This window comes from Eleutherodactylus coqui, chromosome 4 (assembly GCF_035609145.1).
Source record: "Eleutherodactylus coqui strain aEleCoq1 chromosome 4, aEleCoq1.hap1, whole genome shotgun sequence".
Classification (NCBI taxonomy): domain Eukaryota; kingdom Metazoa; phylum Chordata; class Amphibia; order Anura; family Eleutherodactylidae; genus Eleutherodactylus; species Eleutherodactylus coqui.
The window spans coordinates 227,730,518-227,748,581 of NC_089840.1; positions in this window are offsets into that span (position 1 = coordinate 227,730,518).

The following is an 18,064-nucleotide window of genomic DNA, read 5'->3' on the forward strand; positions in this document are numbered from 1 at the left end:
GCACTATACAAATAACAAGATTTATTTATTTTATTTTTTAGCTCCACACTAGTGGCCTGGCTTGGTATTACAGGCAAAGTTCCCATTTATTTTAATGAGAATTTTGCCTGTACTACAATAGGGTGTGTCTAGCTTTCTGTATGCCAGACAAAATCTCGCTGCCGAAAACAGCGCAGTGTATTGTACTATTTTATCCAGGATTTTGGCTATATATGCACCAACGGAGCCTCCAATGCAGATGTAAAAGAAGCCTAGCGAAAATGTCAAAGAATGTGGCTACTATTGGATATCCCAATAGTAAAATTAGCACTTGTTGAACCATTATTTAATAGACTGTTCCTAGATATTAATAGTACTTAGAGTAGTAAAGATAATGATTTTGAGTGTTATATGAAAATTATATATCACTAGGGTATTGCAATATTATAGTAATCAGTCAAATTTATTCATTATATTAGTTAACAAAATGTTAATTTCACGTTACAACATTGTATTAATTATTTTTAAAAATTCCATATTTGTTCTTAGATCTTTGTGGCTTTCCTACTGTGATTTCAAGAACATTTTGTATCATTTCAGACTGTGGTTAGTCCTAGTTAAAGCGCTTTTGCCAGCAATTATCAGAAATTCAGATTATGATTAAAGTTCATTCATGCAGCTTGCATCTGACAAGACTGGCTTATAAATGGGAAAATGGTTTTAAATGAGCAATTTACATTTTTCTAATTATTGGTTCCACAAGCTACCTTCAAAGTCACATGTTTAAATTTTATCAAAAAAAGGTGCTACACGGTCCATTTCAATTAAAGTAGTATTGGTATTTCATGTGCCAACTGTGTATTTTCAGTAATATGTTCAACATTTCTCATAGGGCCTTGTCTCAGGAAGTAGTATTATGGCCCACATTTTAAGGGCAAAGTCAGGCGAGCTTTTTTTTGTGCGCACCTATGTGTGTGGTTCCCTATGTAGTGTTCAGATGTCCGTCTTTTACAGGCACAATATACTCACACCTGCAAAAGATAGGACATCTGCGCGCCAGGAAGGTCTGTGTTGCGTGGAAAGATTCCCCACGGGAAGTCCCCTCATCACTGAACACTGTAACAGCACTGTCACAGTGTTCAGTGATGATGGGCCTCCCCGCGGGGACGAAAGAATACTCTGCCACAGCTGTCATAGCTGTGCAGAGGACTGTGATGTTCTACCATTGCTTTCAATGGGGCCAGTGCTGAATTCAATGAATAGCTAAGCGCTGCCTCTGATTGGCTGACCGCTGTGACCCATCACTGGCAGCGCTCAGCTGTCATTCAATGAATGGCTGAGTGCTGCCAGTGATTGGCTGAGCGATCAGCCAATCAGACCCAGCTCTTTCAGGAGGCAGGGCTTTTTTAAATATGCAGCAGGAGAAAGAGCTTCACAACAATAACAGTGCCGGGGAGCCAGTGACAAGACGCGCCAGAACCCTGACTGCAGCAGACAGTTGATGTATATATTTTTTATTTTTTACTACAGCTAGGAATGATTTTCAGGGAAGGGCTTATATTTCAAGCCCTTTCCCAAAAATCACTGCAGGGGTTGCCTGCATCCCATTGCTTTCAATGGGGCTGGCTGCAGTTGTGCAGGCCCCATTGAAAGCAATAGGCATGGAGCTTTGGTCACGCATATTTTTAACATGTGTGGAGCTGTGTTTTTTTGCGCACATAGGTGCGCAAAAAACAATGCTTGTCTGACTGAGCCCTAAATGGGCAAACATACACAATCACCTTCAAAATGCAGAGCCCAGGGTAAACAGTTGATCAGCTCAGGTCCTGCTCTTGGCATCCGTGGCAAACAGCTAATATTGCAGGGGCAGCCATGGCCAACAAGACATTCATCCACCTTGTAATTACAAGAACGGCATACAATCTGCCTGGATGGGAACCACTATTACAAAGTGGCTCCCCATTCCAGCCATATTGGGGGGATCTCACGTGGGACACCATCTTGGCACAACCCCTTTAGGTCTCATGCACACAAGCGTGAAACGCATGCCGTATTACCTGCACCAAAAAAAATCTATGGCTAAAAGAACCAATGGATTCCTATGAAAACGTTTAGATGGGAGAATAAGCTTAGGTTGATTAGGTAATCATTCTGATTGTTTAGTTTAAACTTCTAAACAATGGGAATTGGAGATGAAGGGAGATAAGAGGGGAGGGAGTGTGGAAGGAAGGCATGCAACATATTAAGTTCATTAGAATTAAGCATATGCTCAAAAATATATCAACAAACATTTAATCGTATAAAATGATACATCGAGCATACAAAGCATTGAATCTATACATATAAGCAGCAGTACATAATGTATAAAGCCCACCTTACCACCTGCACCCCCTTACCATCTGTAAGGTGGGCTTTATACATTATGTACTGCTGCTTACATGTATAGATTCAATGCTTTGTATGCTCGATGTATCATTTTATACGATTAAATGTTTGTTGATATATTTTTGAGCATATGCTTAATTCTAATGAACTTAATATGTTGCATGCCTTTCTTTCGCCTGTCTGCTGCACGTTGGAGACTCATCTCTTTTGTACTGTAACATCTTTTTAATTGTAATGAATGAAATGTAGAAAAGTTTTTTAATGGAAGCTTTGCGTGCTGACCTATTATTTTGGAATTGATTGTGCAGCAGAGTGTGTGCTGCTGGTTGTGAGATGCAACCATGATTTACTATATTACATTTTTGTACTGGTAGTGAAACCCATTGAAATGATTAAAAACTGTAGAAAAATGATGTTGCATTGGGAGCCCTCAGAGGTTCATACATACTGTTAGTTAAAGGGGGTTTCCCACTTTTAGCTGATTTGCTGCAGGAAGCAGGTAGCAGCATACTTTGTGCAGTGACCTGGGTTAGTATTGCATGCTGACTTCTACTGAAGTAAATGGATCTAAGCCTACAATAACCACACTATGATCACTAACTTGAGTAAGGGCTCAGTCAAACGAGCGTTCTTTTCATGCATATATAGGTGTTTGAAAAAAAACGTACACCGCATATATGAAAAAAGCATGAACAAAGCTTCAGACATGTTTTTTTATTCACACTTTTTGTGTGGTTACACAATTGTAAAATTTGCACATATAGTGTGGCCCCATTGAAAGAAATGGGACTGGATCATTATACCCAGCTGCGGCTGTGACAGATTCAGTAGATTCACCTTGTTGTCAATGGGGCCAGTGGCAGCAGCCCCAGCCCCATTGAAAATATAGGGAGAAGATCACAGTCCTCTGCCACAGCTGTGACACCTGTGGCAGGGGATTCCTCCATCCCCGCGGTGAGTCCCCTCATCACTGAACACTGTTACACAGCTGTGGCAGAGGAGCGTGATCCATGACAGCTGTGGCAGGGGATTCCTTCATCCCCGCAGGGAGTCCCCTTGTCACTGAACACTGTGACAGTACTGAATTTTACATGAAGCGTTTTACCACACGCTCATGATGATGAGCTTATCTCCACCGCCGCCCCTTGTCCGCAGCCAGCAATGGGAGGAGGCGGGATGGGGCGGCGTTTAGCTCTGCCCCTGTTCCGCCCCCTCCCATTGCAATCAACTGGAGGGGAGGAGAGAAGAGGAAAGGAGTTTAGCAGTCACGCTGCTAAGCTCCCTCCCACTTCCCTTCTCCGGCTGTTGCTATTGGCTCCCATAGGAGCCCATGCAGCGGCCGACGTATTCTGGTCCAAAAGATAGTTCCAGGACTATCTTTTGGGCCCGATGTAAAAATGCCCGGCACTATTAGGCCAGCCAGGCACTTTTACGTTACAGGAATACAGCTATGTGACCTGACGCATTGGAATCCAATGCATCAGATTAAAGCGTATATCGGGCGACCGTGAAAACGGCGCGCTGATATACGCTTGTGGAAAGGGGCCTTAATGTGAAAGTGATCAAGCGGTGTCTGAGAAGCAACAGACTGGGATACATAGTGTGACAGACAATTAGGTGAGGGCAGCAGAGATGGAAAAGTGTGTTTTCGTTGGAGCGGCCCTTTAATAATAATAAAAAGTATAGTTCTTTCAAGTGAGCATATGGCTCACAAAAATGGAACACTGCTTAATGGTTCTTGCAAACACCTTGTTTTACTGGGCACAGAGAGCAGAGTTATAATCAGCAGAGAAAAGTATGCAAGTTCTCACATTTCATCTGTGAGATAAAACTAGTACATAAGCTAGAAAAGTCAATAGGAACCAAGCAACAGTACAAAGGCCGTGAATTACAAAGCATACTGCCTAGCGAGTATACGGCAAAAGGTAGCTCAGGTTGAATGTAATATGCTAGATTGATATATGATGTGAAGTTATAACGCTATGGGAAAAGTGGAATCAAAAAGTAGTGTCTATCTATAGATAGCAATAGGAACAGGGTTTTTTCAAAAAACCTGCCAGTGCATTTTAAATGAGGTTATATAATATCAATTGTATGAGGAGAAATGTATCTAATGATTCAGCTGCTTTTAAAACCCCACAAGAAATTGGATGTACGAGTAGATGTACTAATATAACAGTTTATGTATTTGTGTTTATAGTTGAACATATAAGGCCTAATGTCCACAGGCGGATTTTAATTATAAAATCCGCGTGTGTCTCCTGCGCAGGAAATCCGCAGATCTAGCCACCTATAGGAATGCATTAGCATTCGCAAGGCAATTAAAAGCATGCTGATGTGATTTTTTTTCCCAGCATGCAGATCGCACGCGTAGGAAGAAATTGCAGCATGCTCCATTTTTGTGCAAATCTCGCAGGACAGCTTCCATTGAAGTCAATGGAAGCCGTTCTATCCGCGGCACAGCCACAGCTGACACTGTGGACGTGCCGCAGATCTGTGGGAGAGCAGGAGATTAAAAAAAATAGCACTGTGCATGGGTCCGCCATGCTGCTGGCATGTCTGGACACATCTGCCGTGCTGAAGAAAGAAGATCCGGCCTGCACAAAGGAGATCCGCAGTGGAGCTAGACACATAAGAATTTTTTTTCCCCTGTCCGCAGGCACAGCTAGTTTCCGCTGTGGGATTCAGCAATGGAATCCGTGCGGGCAAGTGGATATTGGGCCTAAGAAACGGAAGACGGATCTGAAACATAAAACAATAACTTTACTAGGCAGCTGTTTCAATGTGAGTCACGTTTTTACAGTCACTTTTGCAGAAATCAGCGGTACAATACTTGAATGTTTCACTCATTTTAGAATACTATGTCAAATCTCTAGCACCTCTGTTACAGTTCACAGTAGAAGTCCAAGCCTGGTGCAACTTGCAACACTTTTCCAAAAGACTATCTTCGGTGACGTTGGAGGCCACTATGCTGTTGCAAATATGTTTAGTCAATTAGACTTAGGCCACTTAGTTACTCTCAACTTCTCAAACGTTCTCCGGCCTTTTCTTTGAATATACAGTCTCCCTTATGAGGCTTCTCCTGGCTCTATAGCACACAACACAACACTTGGTGTATTTGTAAAAAAATCAGTCTCTGGTATGGGTGTTACTCTCTCTCTCTCTCTCTCTCTCTCTCTCTCTCTCTCTCTCTCTTTCAATGGTAAGACTGGTACTTTTCTTCTATGGTCCACTGTCCAGTACTCTCATTCTTCCATGGTTGACTGTCTAGACCTCCTTGTTCTGGACAGGAGGTTTCCTCAAGCGTTAATGCATTGGCTTCCTGCCTTGCTCTACCTGCTCACTTGTCCTTGCGCACCTGTCTTCTACGGCAGCACAACACTTACCGTAATGAAACTCAACTACCTCATGTCTGCCGAACCACACCTTTTCTTCTTCGCACAGTCTAAAACTGACAAGGCACAATGTGTTCTCTGATTCTCTCACACATGTACAAGCTCCACACAGCACAGTGATAGACTGCAGAGCATTCACTAATTGTAACCGTGACTAGGTTCGGTGCTTCACATACTCAACTGCACAGACGATGACAGATACTTGCTCAAACATAATCACCACACATTGAAATCACACCATCATCGTACATCAATGAATGGCTGAGCGCTGCCTGTGATTGGCTGAGCGCTCAGCCAATCAGAAACAGCCCTTTCAGCAGGAGAAGATTTTAAATCCCCACCTGCTGAAAGTGATTCAGTACAGTGGCAGGGACCAAGCAAAGAAGAAGCGCCTGAACACCGACAGTGGCGGAGAGGTGAGTATATTTATTTTTTTAAACATGCTATGGGTGATTTTCAGGGAAGGACTTACATTTAAAGACCTTCCCTGAAAATCACTGCAGTGGTTGCCTGCATCCCATTGTTTTCAATGGGGACGCCGGCAGCAAGCGTCAGCCCCATTGAAATCAATGGGAGAGCTTCACGATCCTCTGTCCCAGCTGTCACAGCTGTGGTAGGGGATTCTTTACTCCCCACAGGGTGTCCCTTTGTCACTGAACACTGTGACAGTGCTGTCACAGTGTTCAGTGACAAGGACACTCGCCGCAGGGAATATTTACATGCACCAAAGACCTATGCGGTGCACGCATGTCCTATCTTTTGCAGGTGCGCAAGTTTGCATGCCTGTAAAACACGGACATGTGAACACAATAGGAAACCAATGGTTCTAATAGACACGCAGTTTTGTAAAAGATACTCATCTGAACGAGGCCTGAAATGCAGGTGACTAAAAGAAAGCAACATCCTGTTTAATTTTATTTTTGGGGGTAGGACAGAGGACAATTATAAAATCCTTCTAATATCCTCCAGTTAAAACTAAGTTAATGAAGTATTTATCTAGTTCTAAGCATAAGCCAGGTGATAAATGATTCTGTCTTTGCTACATATCAATTGTTGGCTTTTAGCAAGTTATCACTTACAGGAGTTAGCCAAGTTTCCTTTGCATAGTTGTTGGCTCCAATGTTATTTCCTTTTCTGTTGCTTCACTTACTTCTCGTTTGCCGTTTCCTTCTTGCCATTTCCTTTTTATTTCTTTCATTATACTGCACAACAGAATGAAGCCCATGTCATCACTTTTGCTACATACTCAAAAAGCAATGAGACTGCTCTTCCCATAAGGACATTGGTGGATCCATGTAAATTGTTATTTTATCCCCCTGTGCCAGCTAGGCATCAAACTCATCGGGGAACGTCAGAGATATACAGCATGCTATGATTATACAGTTCCTTCAGAATGACTAGCCCTTAGCAGTGTAAGGTATAGAAACCAAGATATCTGTGTTGTAGGGTCTGAAGATTAGTGCTTTATACAGGAAACTATTAATTTAACATTTCCTAAACTTAAGGCTCTGTTCACACTAACTTCATGGCCACCAACTATAGAGCTATGCTAGCTATGACTCATTGGCCTAAATGGTTTCTGAGCATTCACCAAACTTTGCATCAATCAATAGTACAGGCAAATATAATGCATGCTATTCTTTCACTGTGCACATTGGTGATTTAAGGCCCTTTTAGACACAACGAATTTCGCTCAAAAATCGCTCAAAGCCATCCTTTGAGCGATAATCGTTGTGTCTAACTGCACTGACATTGCACAGTTTTCATTAAGCCATCGATGATCGCTGATCTTTCAGCATGCTGAAAGATCAGCGATCAGTTGTCAGGAATGCACAGCGGGATACAGCTGATACTATTGTTTCAGCTGTATCCCGCTCACCTGATGACAGGCGGGGTATGAAGAACAGAGAGGGCCAGCTGTGTTCTCGATACCTCACTTGGAGTGTTCGGTTGTATAACAGCCGGGCGCTCCAAGCAGAGAACAGCTGGATGCAGAAGACAAGCGGGGACACCCTGCTTGTCTTCTGCATCTCCCGCTCAGAGCGCTCAGCTGTATAACAGCCGGGCTCTCCGAGCAGAGAACAGCTGGATGCAGAAGACAAGTGGGGACACCCTGCTTGTCTTCTGCATCCTACGCTCGGGGCGCCCGGCTGTATAACAGCTGGACGCTCTGAGCAGGAAACAGCTGGATGCAGAAGACAAGCGGCCCCGCTTGTCTTCTGCATCCTCTGCTCGAAGCGCAATGTGATCGCTTAATTTTTGAGCAATTACCGTGCGCTTTAAAAAAAACACAACAATTTTCGCTCAAAAATCGCTCAAAAGATTTTTTGAGCAATGATCGTTGTGTCTAAACCAGCCTTCAGAAGGTTGCCCATGGTAGCCCATCACAGGGCAGCCTTCATTTTATATTTCGCTGTTAAAAAATGAAAGCTGTGCTGTGATCGGTTGTTACGGACATCAAAGACATTTTCTTACACGTTTCATGACCCCTTTATTAAAAAACTACAGTGTTCTAGGATACTTATATAAATAACGTATAAATACGATGCATGTGATTGCTGAAAGTATTTAAAACAGAAGGTGAACTACTTGCTGTGGAAAACACACATATTATGTTCACCCTTTATAGAGGGATTTAAAAATCTGGGGGTATACTGAAATTAATGAGCAGTAGTGCATATCTAATTTTTTTTATTATGAAGACATTATTAATTTCTTAACCCCTTAATGCTCCATGACATACACCACTTACATCATGGAGGTTTGTCTGGAGTGGGATCAGTGTTGATCCCCGCGCCATACAATGCTGGTGTCAACTGTCTTTGACAGCTAATATCAGCCTGCAACAGCCATGATCAGCATGAACGCTGATAGTGGCTCTTAACCTATTTATATGCCACCACCAATTCTGACAGTGGCAATTAAATACCCTGATCGGGGTTTAGGGATCCAGAATGGCCCCCTGTGATGAGATCACAGGTTGTCATTTGGTTGCCATGGCAGCCAGAAGTCTTCTGCAGGCCCCCAGGGCAGCCATTGGAGATTGCCTATGAAGCCATACCTGTGATGTGGCTTGATTGACTGCCTGCCAGAATGGTATTATATTTTACTGTAAAAGTGATCAAATGAGTGAAAAATGCTTTGTCAAAAAATTAAAGGTAATTAAAGTTTTGTTAAAAAAAATGAAAGAGTTAGAATTTTTTGAAAGTGGAGAGGAAATAACAAAAATGAAAAAAAAAAAGGTTGTGTCCTTAAGGGGTTAAGGACTACCCAATGAAAATATACGGTGGGTAGTCATGGGTGGTATATGGAGCAGGCTTGGGATGTTTAGATGTTGCTTTAACACTCGACAGTGCATCTAAGCAGCTGTCGGAGAGGAGGCCCCTTTCGCACACCATCGGCCCTACCGCAACACAATTTCAGGGTGCTGATAGATTCACCTGGCAGTCCTGAGCCTAGGGAAGGCTCCTAGATATGCTAAGCAAAGCAGACAGAGCTTAATAAACTGTTATTAAAAAATACATATACTGCCCTACCTCAGTAAGGCAGTAAATTGCAGAAATAATCAAACTGTCAAACTACTAATAAGAGTAAAAATAAGTTTAAAAATTGTTTGAAACATATTAAAAAGCAAAAGTTTAAAGAAAAACCTATTCTCTTTTTTCACATAAAAAATAAATTAAACAGAATTTGTATCAGTGCATTCAAAAAAAATCAAAAATATTAAAATGTTTTAGAATTTGTCCCAATACAGTGAACGGCATAAGAAAAAATACTTAATGGCAAAAATTGCATTTTTTGGGCACCTCAATGTAATAGTACATGAAAAAAAAGAAGAAATTTGGTGTCTCCACATTTATACAGATCTGTAGAATAAATGTAACATGTCAAGTTTGCAGCACCATAAACACCGTAAGAACAAAACCAACAAACCATGACTCAATTGTGTTTTTTTTCTATTTCACCCAACTTGAAATAATAAGCAATTCTTCTTGTTTTTACACACTTTTCCAAAAGGTGTTGTGGCTTGTCGGGAGGGGGTGTGGTTCCTAGACCAACGGATTTAGGTACAATTTGTGCCAGAAACGGCATCTCTTCACATATTTGGAACATTGTGTGCAGATGCAAATTAAAAAATGCCAGTCTTAGTAAATTTACAACATACAAAGGTCATCCTGGAACCAATTAATATTCTATATTGAGGGGCCACTTTACTGCCTCCAGTTTCATTGTATCCTAATAGAAATTGCCACTAATAGTAGAAGGGGCTCAGCAAACTACAGCAAGTGTAGAGACTCTGGGATTAAATTGGGATTGTGAAAACTGGGATTATTTACCCTAGAAAAAAGACGGCTAAGGGGCAACCAAATAACTATGTGTAAATACATGAGGGGACAATACAAGGATCTCTCCCATGATCTCGTTATACCCAGGACTACGACGGTAAGAGGGCATCCGCTACGTCTAGAAGAAAGAAGGTTTTATCACCAACACAGAAAGGGGGTTCTTTACTGTAAGAGCAATGAGACTGTGGAACTCTCTGCCTGAGGAAGTGGTGATGGCAAAATCCATAGAGGAATTTAAGAGGGGAGTGGACATCTATCTAGAGCGCTATAATATTACAGGATATAGGCACTAAGTGACCAGCGGGGTTGTTGATCTTGAATGTTGATCCATGGATTACTCTGGCTGCCATTATGGAGTCAGGAAGAATTTTTTCCTCCAAATGAGCTAAATTGGCTCATTGTTTTTTTTTTTCAAGGTGGGGGGGGGTTGAAAAAGACTGAACTTGAGGGAAATTGTCTTCATCCAGCCTAACATACTATGTTACTCCTCCCTTCTCTAGGAATTCCTATGTAACAGAACCTCTCAATGGAGTATTTTAATATTTATTTGCAGGTGACAAGTAGAAAAAACTTTTCTGTCCCTTCCATAAATTATTATCTTATTATTTGCAATATTACTAGTGCCGAATTTTCACATTTAACTCTTTGTGAGTACAGTAATTTACCTTAACAGCAAACAATAATTGTAGTACAAAATTGTTAATAAAATGACTCAATATCTTCTTTTTAATACCCGTCGCTAAATATTGTCATGAACACTCTCAGGAACAAATATAAAGCTATTCATAAGAATACCGGCTCCGGATTGTAGACGTGTAAATCAATAGAATTGCTTAATGCTGCTTATATATTAGCATACTTTATAGCTGCAGGATTACCTTGCATTGTGCAAAACGTCCTCTAGATGGTAGTATGGACGTCGATGAAACGCTGCTGTCCTACATGCAAAAATATACACATATTTTAATCATTTTTCTTCCAATAATTACATTACGAGAATCATCCGCAGAAATAATTAGACGGCGCGGAGCAGGACTGTAGTTACAGCTTAGAACTGAAAGAATTAGCAAAATATAGCTATTGATTTTAAGGCAGGTCTTGATCCAAAAGTAAATTGTCACTAAATATTAAAGTTTATGAGATCCATGAATATGCATTGATTTATTAGGTTTGAATGATTGCACAACGGGATAGTATAATAGAGCACATTTTCTTCCTTGTCTCGGTATATGTAAATGATTTATTGCTACCGATATTCTGATCTTTTTGTCTCCCTGTTGAGCGCAGTACTGGAATATGTTAGCACTTTATAAATAAAAGATTAGAATAAAATTTAAATTGTGTTCACTCAATCACAACAGAAGCTCATCAATAGTGCACATTGTGTAAAACAGCAGATCTGAATCAATTTATTAACAGGCGAGAAATACACCAGCAACAAGAACCCCCTCAAATAACACAGCACGGCGGCTTAAAGGAGAATTACCAGAAGGGCTATAATGAAGGCGCCACGGTGTGTTCAAAAATGGAACAACATATATCAATATTTTAGACTCTGTTCACATTATGATTTTTATCCACATTTGTTATATGCATTGTGACATAGAGCAAATGAATCCATCGGGTGCCCTCTTGCCATATCGCAAGGGGTATGCATTGGCTTATGCTTTTTTTTACTTTATTGAACAATATAGTCAAACAGGTTATTCAACATAGAATCATTTTCTTATCATAATAACCTATATTTATATGTATAGCGTATGCAGCACTTTACATCACTTGTTGTTATGGATTCTGTCGTCATTGGAGCTTACAATCTATATTCAACTACCTCTATGTATTTGGAGTATAGATGGAAACCGGAGGACCCAGAGGAAACCCACGCATATGTGGGGCGAACATACAAACTCCATGCAGATGTTGTCCGGGGTTGGATCACTGCAAGGCAACAGTGATCTTGGAAATAAAATGTATAGGGCAATAAATGGGCAATTTGCAACTTTATATCAGTGGCATACTATACTACAGAACAGGGGTGTAGCTAAAGGCTCATGGGCTTGGGTGCAAAACTTTATCTTGGGCCACCCAACTTCTCTTAACCTCTTAATGCAGAGGCGTAACTTGAAGCTCCTGAGCCCCAATGCAAAACCTGTAACAGGGCCTTCAACTATAATGCTTTATTCATAGTACTGGGATCCCTATATGGAGAAGAGAGGCCTTATGGGCCCCCTAAGGCTCCTGGGCCCGGGTGCAACTGCATCCCCTATAGTTATGCCAGTGCTACAGAGGTCCTATTATCATTTATACAAAGAAAGACTAGAAGTAATGGGATGAAACTGAAAGGGATGATAATTATGCAGTGTAAACCCATGCAGTGAAGGAACAATCAGAGATAAACTCAATGTTGGTCTTCCGCTGCTTCTGCCTGTTCCCTGTGGATGGAGGCAGGTGCGCCAGGACAATCTCTAGCCTTCTCCACCTCCATTCACTGAGCAATGATCACTCTTGTGTGAAAGCACAGTAGCGATCATCACCGGGATAGCTGTTGGGTGCTTAAGCGTCCAATAGTCGTCCCATGTAGAAGGGGCTTTAGGCTGGTTTCACATAGGCGACAAAATCATGCAATTTTCTTGCAATGCGACAGCGCTACAAATCGCGTGCATGTGAAGCCCATGCTTTCCAATAGGTTCCTCCACATTAGCGATGTTTTGTAGAAAAAAAATTGCAGGTTGCTAAATATTGCCGCGATTTGTGAGGTTTTGTAACGCATGTTTCCATATAGAGCCCTCCTGTCCGTTGCATTGCATCGCACGAAAATGCAGTACTTTAAAAGCCCTAAAATAAGCCTTATTTGCATTAAAAAAAAAACCTAAGTACATCACCTAACAGCCGCTGTCAGGTCCGCCACTTCTCCACTCAGGTTACCGACACTTGTTTGAAGTCTTCTGTCAGCGCTTCCTGGATTGGAGGTTCAAAAACCCTGCCTCCAGGAAACGCTGGCTCTGATTGGTTCTCGAGTGCCGTGGCTCAGCCAATCAGATCCAGTGCTCGATGAACCAATCACAGCTATTCAATAAATAGACTCTACATACTATGTATTGTATGCTGCAATACTATGATTCCTGGGGCGGGATCATGTAGGAAAGTACCCTGTCTTTTATAGGAATACGTTCACTAGCCATTTTTCGACCCTCATTTCACACTCCAGTCAACTGTCTGCCTTCAGAGCCAAAGTAAGCTTCAGTTATCTCTCCTCTTCCCACTTTGCGGCAGCTCCTGTCTTCCCTATGTGATACATGACAACAGCCTCACCTTCCTTGCGCTGTTGTAATGTAGCATGCAGTAAGCTTTAGTAGTAGGGACCATGAGGGCACACTTCGGACATCCTGTGGATATGCCAAAAATGTTCATGATGACAATACACCTTGAAGGTCTGTTAGCGCTGGACAATTATTGTATGTAACAATGATTGACCTGTGAAAAAAGATCAGTGTTAGTAAATAAAACTATCCTTTGTCACTGATCTTCCTTGATCGCTCCTCCATAAAAATGACCATTATCGGTGGCCCAGAAGAAAAGGTTAATGTAATTCGTAAGAATTGCTACATACTGCATAGTTTTGCAGGAGTTGACTCTAGGGATCAGCTCCTCATTGACGGCCTTTCAAACTGTAGATCATCCATTTGAAAAGTAGTCCAGTATAAGGCAACCTTGAGGCTAACTTTACACGGTCGAGTGCAATATCGGGCCATGAATCATGGCCCAATAATGCGCTCGCCAACATGTGATTTCCCCATGCTTTATATCAAAACCGCCTCGCATTATTTCAGGAAAGTAGCAATGCTCCACTATGGCTGACAGCCTTGGTGGAGGATCGCGGAATGTGTCCCATTGTTTTCAATGAGGAGACCTTGCATTGCACTCGCATGCACCCAGGATGCGGTGCGATACTGCCGCTAGCCCCATTGAAAACAATGAGCGATGCGAGGGCACGCCCAAAGATAGCATGTGTATTGTGGTGCGATGCGGGAAAAATAATCGCTCATGTGTTTGACCTCATTCAAAATAATGGGGTTCATATTTGTGCGAGACTTGTGTGGTTTGCAACACACGAATCTCACGCGATTTTCTTGGCCGTATGAAAACGGCCTTAGATAGATTTGATCGACTCACTTTTAAAATATTCTGCTCATGTTAAAAACGCATCCCTGGTTCCTGCGCCTGCAACGCTGCATCTCTGTTCTCCCTACCGACATTTTGCTAACAGGCAGTAGTCAACCTGTTGATGAGACGTCACAGAACTCAGCGGTCAACTACTGAGGTTTGTGATTGGCTGCAGCAGTCTGTGACATCCCATTCATGGACTGCCTCTGCAGCCTGTAAGCAGACCCAGCAGCGTGAACAGAGCAGAGGCGCGGGGACCCAGGACAGGTGAATATGGGATCTTTTATTGTTTTCTAAGATGGGCAGTCTATTTAGCAAAAACATAAAACCCTTTTATCCCCGCACATTGCTAATCTGTATATTCATGCCCTTACTGCAGATCGCCAATATATATCCTTTAGTTTAGTGGCAGATGACAGAATCAGTGTCCTTCTACATCTCTCTGTATGAAGATTACTGCCAATAGATATCTCATGACCAGAACTGATTAGATTAGCGTGCGAATACTGAGTTGACACATCATGTTATCCCAGCTTCTTCTATCCCCAGTGTAATAAGAGTTAGAGCAATGATGGATGGGATAGATCTGTATTTTAATGGATCCTGATCTCATTGGCAAGTCTCCGAGTTTTCTTTAAATTCATACTGGGAAGTAGCGTTGCAATATAAATCTGACAAAATAGAATTAGAACAGGGTGTAAAAAGCTGCCTGTCAGTTTTGCACTGACAGGCGCAATACACAACAGTACAGAAGTATTGCTGTCTATTATACCAGTGAACAGACAATAGGATGTTCAAGTCCTCTAATGAGACTACAAAAAATAAAAAAGATGGTTTTATAAAAAAAAATAAAGTAAAGAAAAAACCCAAATCGCCTTTCTTCTTTACCAAGTCCTTTATTGTTGGAGAGAAAAATGAAAATATTAAAAACTATACATAATTAGTACTGTTGCATTTGTCATGGCCTGAACTATAAAATCATGATGTTACTTATACTGTACAACGAATGCCACAAAAAAATAATGCAGTGCCAGAATTGCTGTTTTTTGTCACCTCACCTTCACAAATATGGAACAAAATATGATCAAAGACTCATATGTACCCCAAAATCCCCAAAATTACCAAGGTATATGGTATATGCAGCAAAGTTTAACATGACTTTTTAATGATAACTTTCTGTGCCACAGTTTGTTTATCCTTTGAATTACTTTACAAAGGCGCTTGTTGTGTTAAAGGGGTATTCCGGGACTTTAACTGCCGATGTGCTATTGTCATAAGTGGTCACAGATGTGATCTAGAGACTGGTGTGGTGGCAGCTATTTTGCTGCGTGTGTCATCCAATTTTGTTACCACAGTAATATCCCATTCAGGCCTTGTGTCGTTAGGTCGCCCTTTCACCCATTTCCTCACTCCTGCCTTTTGAATATTTGCATTTAGTAAGGCAAATAGTCTGACCTCAACCTGGACAAGAGCTATGATGCAAATAAGCCCCTTCCTTTCTTTTCCACCTGTCTATTTGGTTCAGAATTAGCATGAGGAAACAAAATTCTGTGACTATTTACTTTAATGAAGTCCAAGGATTCTTGAAGACTCTATGGCTCCGGGATTCAAATTAGGGGAAAATATTTTAAGAAAGATTATTGGTCATGTAAAGGTCTTAGGCCTATATGAATTATATTTTTGGAAAAGGGCAGGTCAGCTGAATAAAATGCATCTAAACTCATTGAGGTGCGAGCCCCAGAACACTCCCAAATAGTGTATCTGCGTACCTGGCTATAATTTCCATGTCACTTTTGATATCGCTGAATGGATAAAAGCATGACTGGAAATATGCCAGGCATATATTCCTGATCGGAGGATCTTGTTACGGCACTCTGCCCCCCAGAGCGCCAGGTGGGGTGCCCTGATCTTCCCGCACCCCACTGTCCCTGCCTACTTGCCACCGAAGGGACAAAAGGTTTCAATAGCGAATTATGGAATACCCTGTGAACCCTCCATGTGGGTGGCAGCCCCAGCTCGTAGGCGAGAGAGTTCACCACACGTGTGATGGCAAACGGCCCTACGTAACGTGGCGCCAGCTTCAAGGACGGAACCCGCAATTTGAGATTTTTAGAAGACAGGTATACCTTCTGTCCCACCCTGTAAGGTTCAGACACAGACAGACTCTTCCCACTACGCAACTGCATACGGGCCCCCGCTGCCTCCAAGTTCCTCTGTACCTCTTTCCATACCCCCTGAAGCGTATCTGTGGCGACATCCGCTGCAGGACAGACCGACGGGGTAGGGACTGCTGTAAGGAATCGAGGATGCTGACCGTATACACAAAAAAATGGAGACACCCCAGTGGAAGAACAAAGGCGGTTGTTTAGTGCAAACTCTGCCAAGGGCAGGAACTCTGCCCACTGATGAGCCTTTTCGCTAGCAAACAACCGTAAATATTGCACTAAATCTTGGTTCTTCCGCTCAGTCTGACCATTAGTCTGCGGGTGGAACGCTGAAGAGAAGGAAAGCGACGTTCCCAGGTTTCTGCAGAAGGCACGCCAAAACTGCGACACAAACTGAACCCCGCGATCAGATACAATATTTTGGGGAACCCCATGTAGGCGAATTATTTCCTTTACAAAAATCGTGGCGAATTCTTTTGCCGAGGGTAGCTTTTTTAACGCCACAAAATGTGCCATCTTGGAGAACCGGTCGACCACCACTAAGATATGGGGTGGAAGGAACCGGTAGCGGTCTCAGAGGACCCTCCGGAGGACGCCGCCGACTCTTGTTGCGAGCACAGAGCGAGCAACCCCTCACAAAGTTGCGGATCTCCTGAGACATGCCTGGCCACCAGAAGTGTCTGGAACAAAGCTCCAGGGTCCCCTGGAACCCTGGATGCCCGGCGAGAACCGACGAGTGAGACTCATCCATGACTCTAGGGCGTAGGGTCTCCGGCGTGGTGGTCATGACAGGATGATCCCCAATGAGTCAATTCCCGGGTGGACCAATCAAATTGGGGATTGTGCAGTGCCAACCAGGGCATACCAAGCACCACATCAACCGACATTTTCTCCATAACCAGGAAGGACAGTTCTTCCGAGTGGAGGATCCCCACCGTGAACTGTAATCTTGGGGTCCTCCTTCGTACCAGGCCTGTAGAGAGGGGGGTAGCATCAATACTGGTAAAATGAATTGGCGTCTTCAGCGCCACAAATTCCGCCATCAGAGTACGGACAAAACACAGACTTATCAAGTTGGCGGCTGCTCCAGAATCAATAAACGCCCGCCCTGATCGGGAAAAATCCCGGAATTTAACATGACACGGTACCAAAAGTTTAGGAAGTACCTGAAGTCCTAGGCGATCCTCCCTGCAATCGCCTAGGACTCGGAGTTTTCCGCCGGTTCCGGCTGCGAGCGTTGAGCCCTCAGTGGGCAGGTTATCACCCGGTGTCCAGCTTTCCCGCAGTAGAGGCAGAGACGGTGCAACAAACGGATCCGGCGTCGCTCTTTGGGGTCCAGCGGATCCACCTCCATCGGCTCGGACACAGGGACTGGTAAGGAGGAAGAGGGACCAGGATAACCGACCTCCCTGACTCTACGGGTTTGCCTGTCCTGCTTCCTAGACCTGAGCCTCCTGTCTGCCTTCACTGCTAGCTCCATAACCTCCCTTAAGGACCCGGGAACGGGATGGGAAATTAACAGGTCTTTAACTGCGTCCGAGAGGCCCTGCAGAAAAACGTCTTTCAGCGCGCTATCGTTCCATGCCGTATCCCCCGCATAGCGTCTGAAGTTGGAGCAATAATCCTCCAC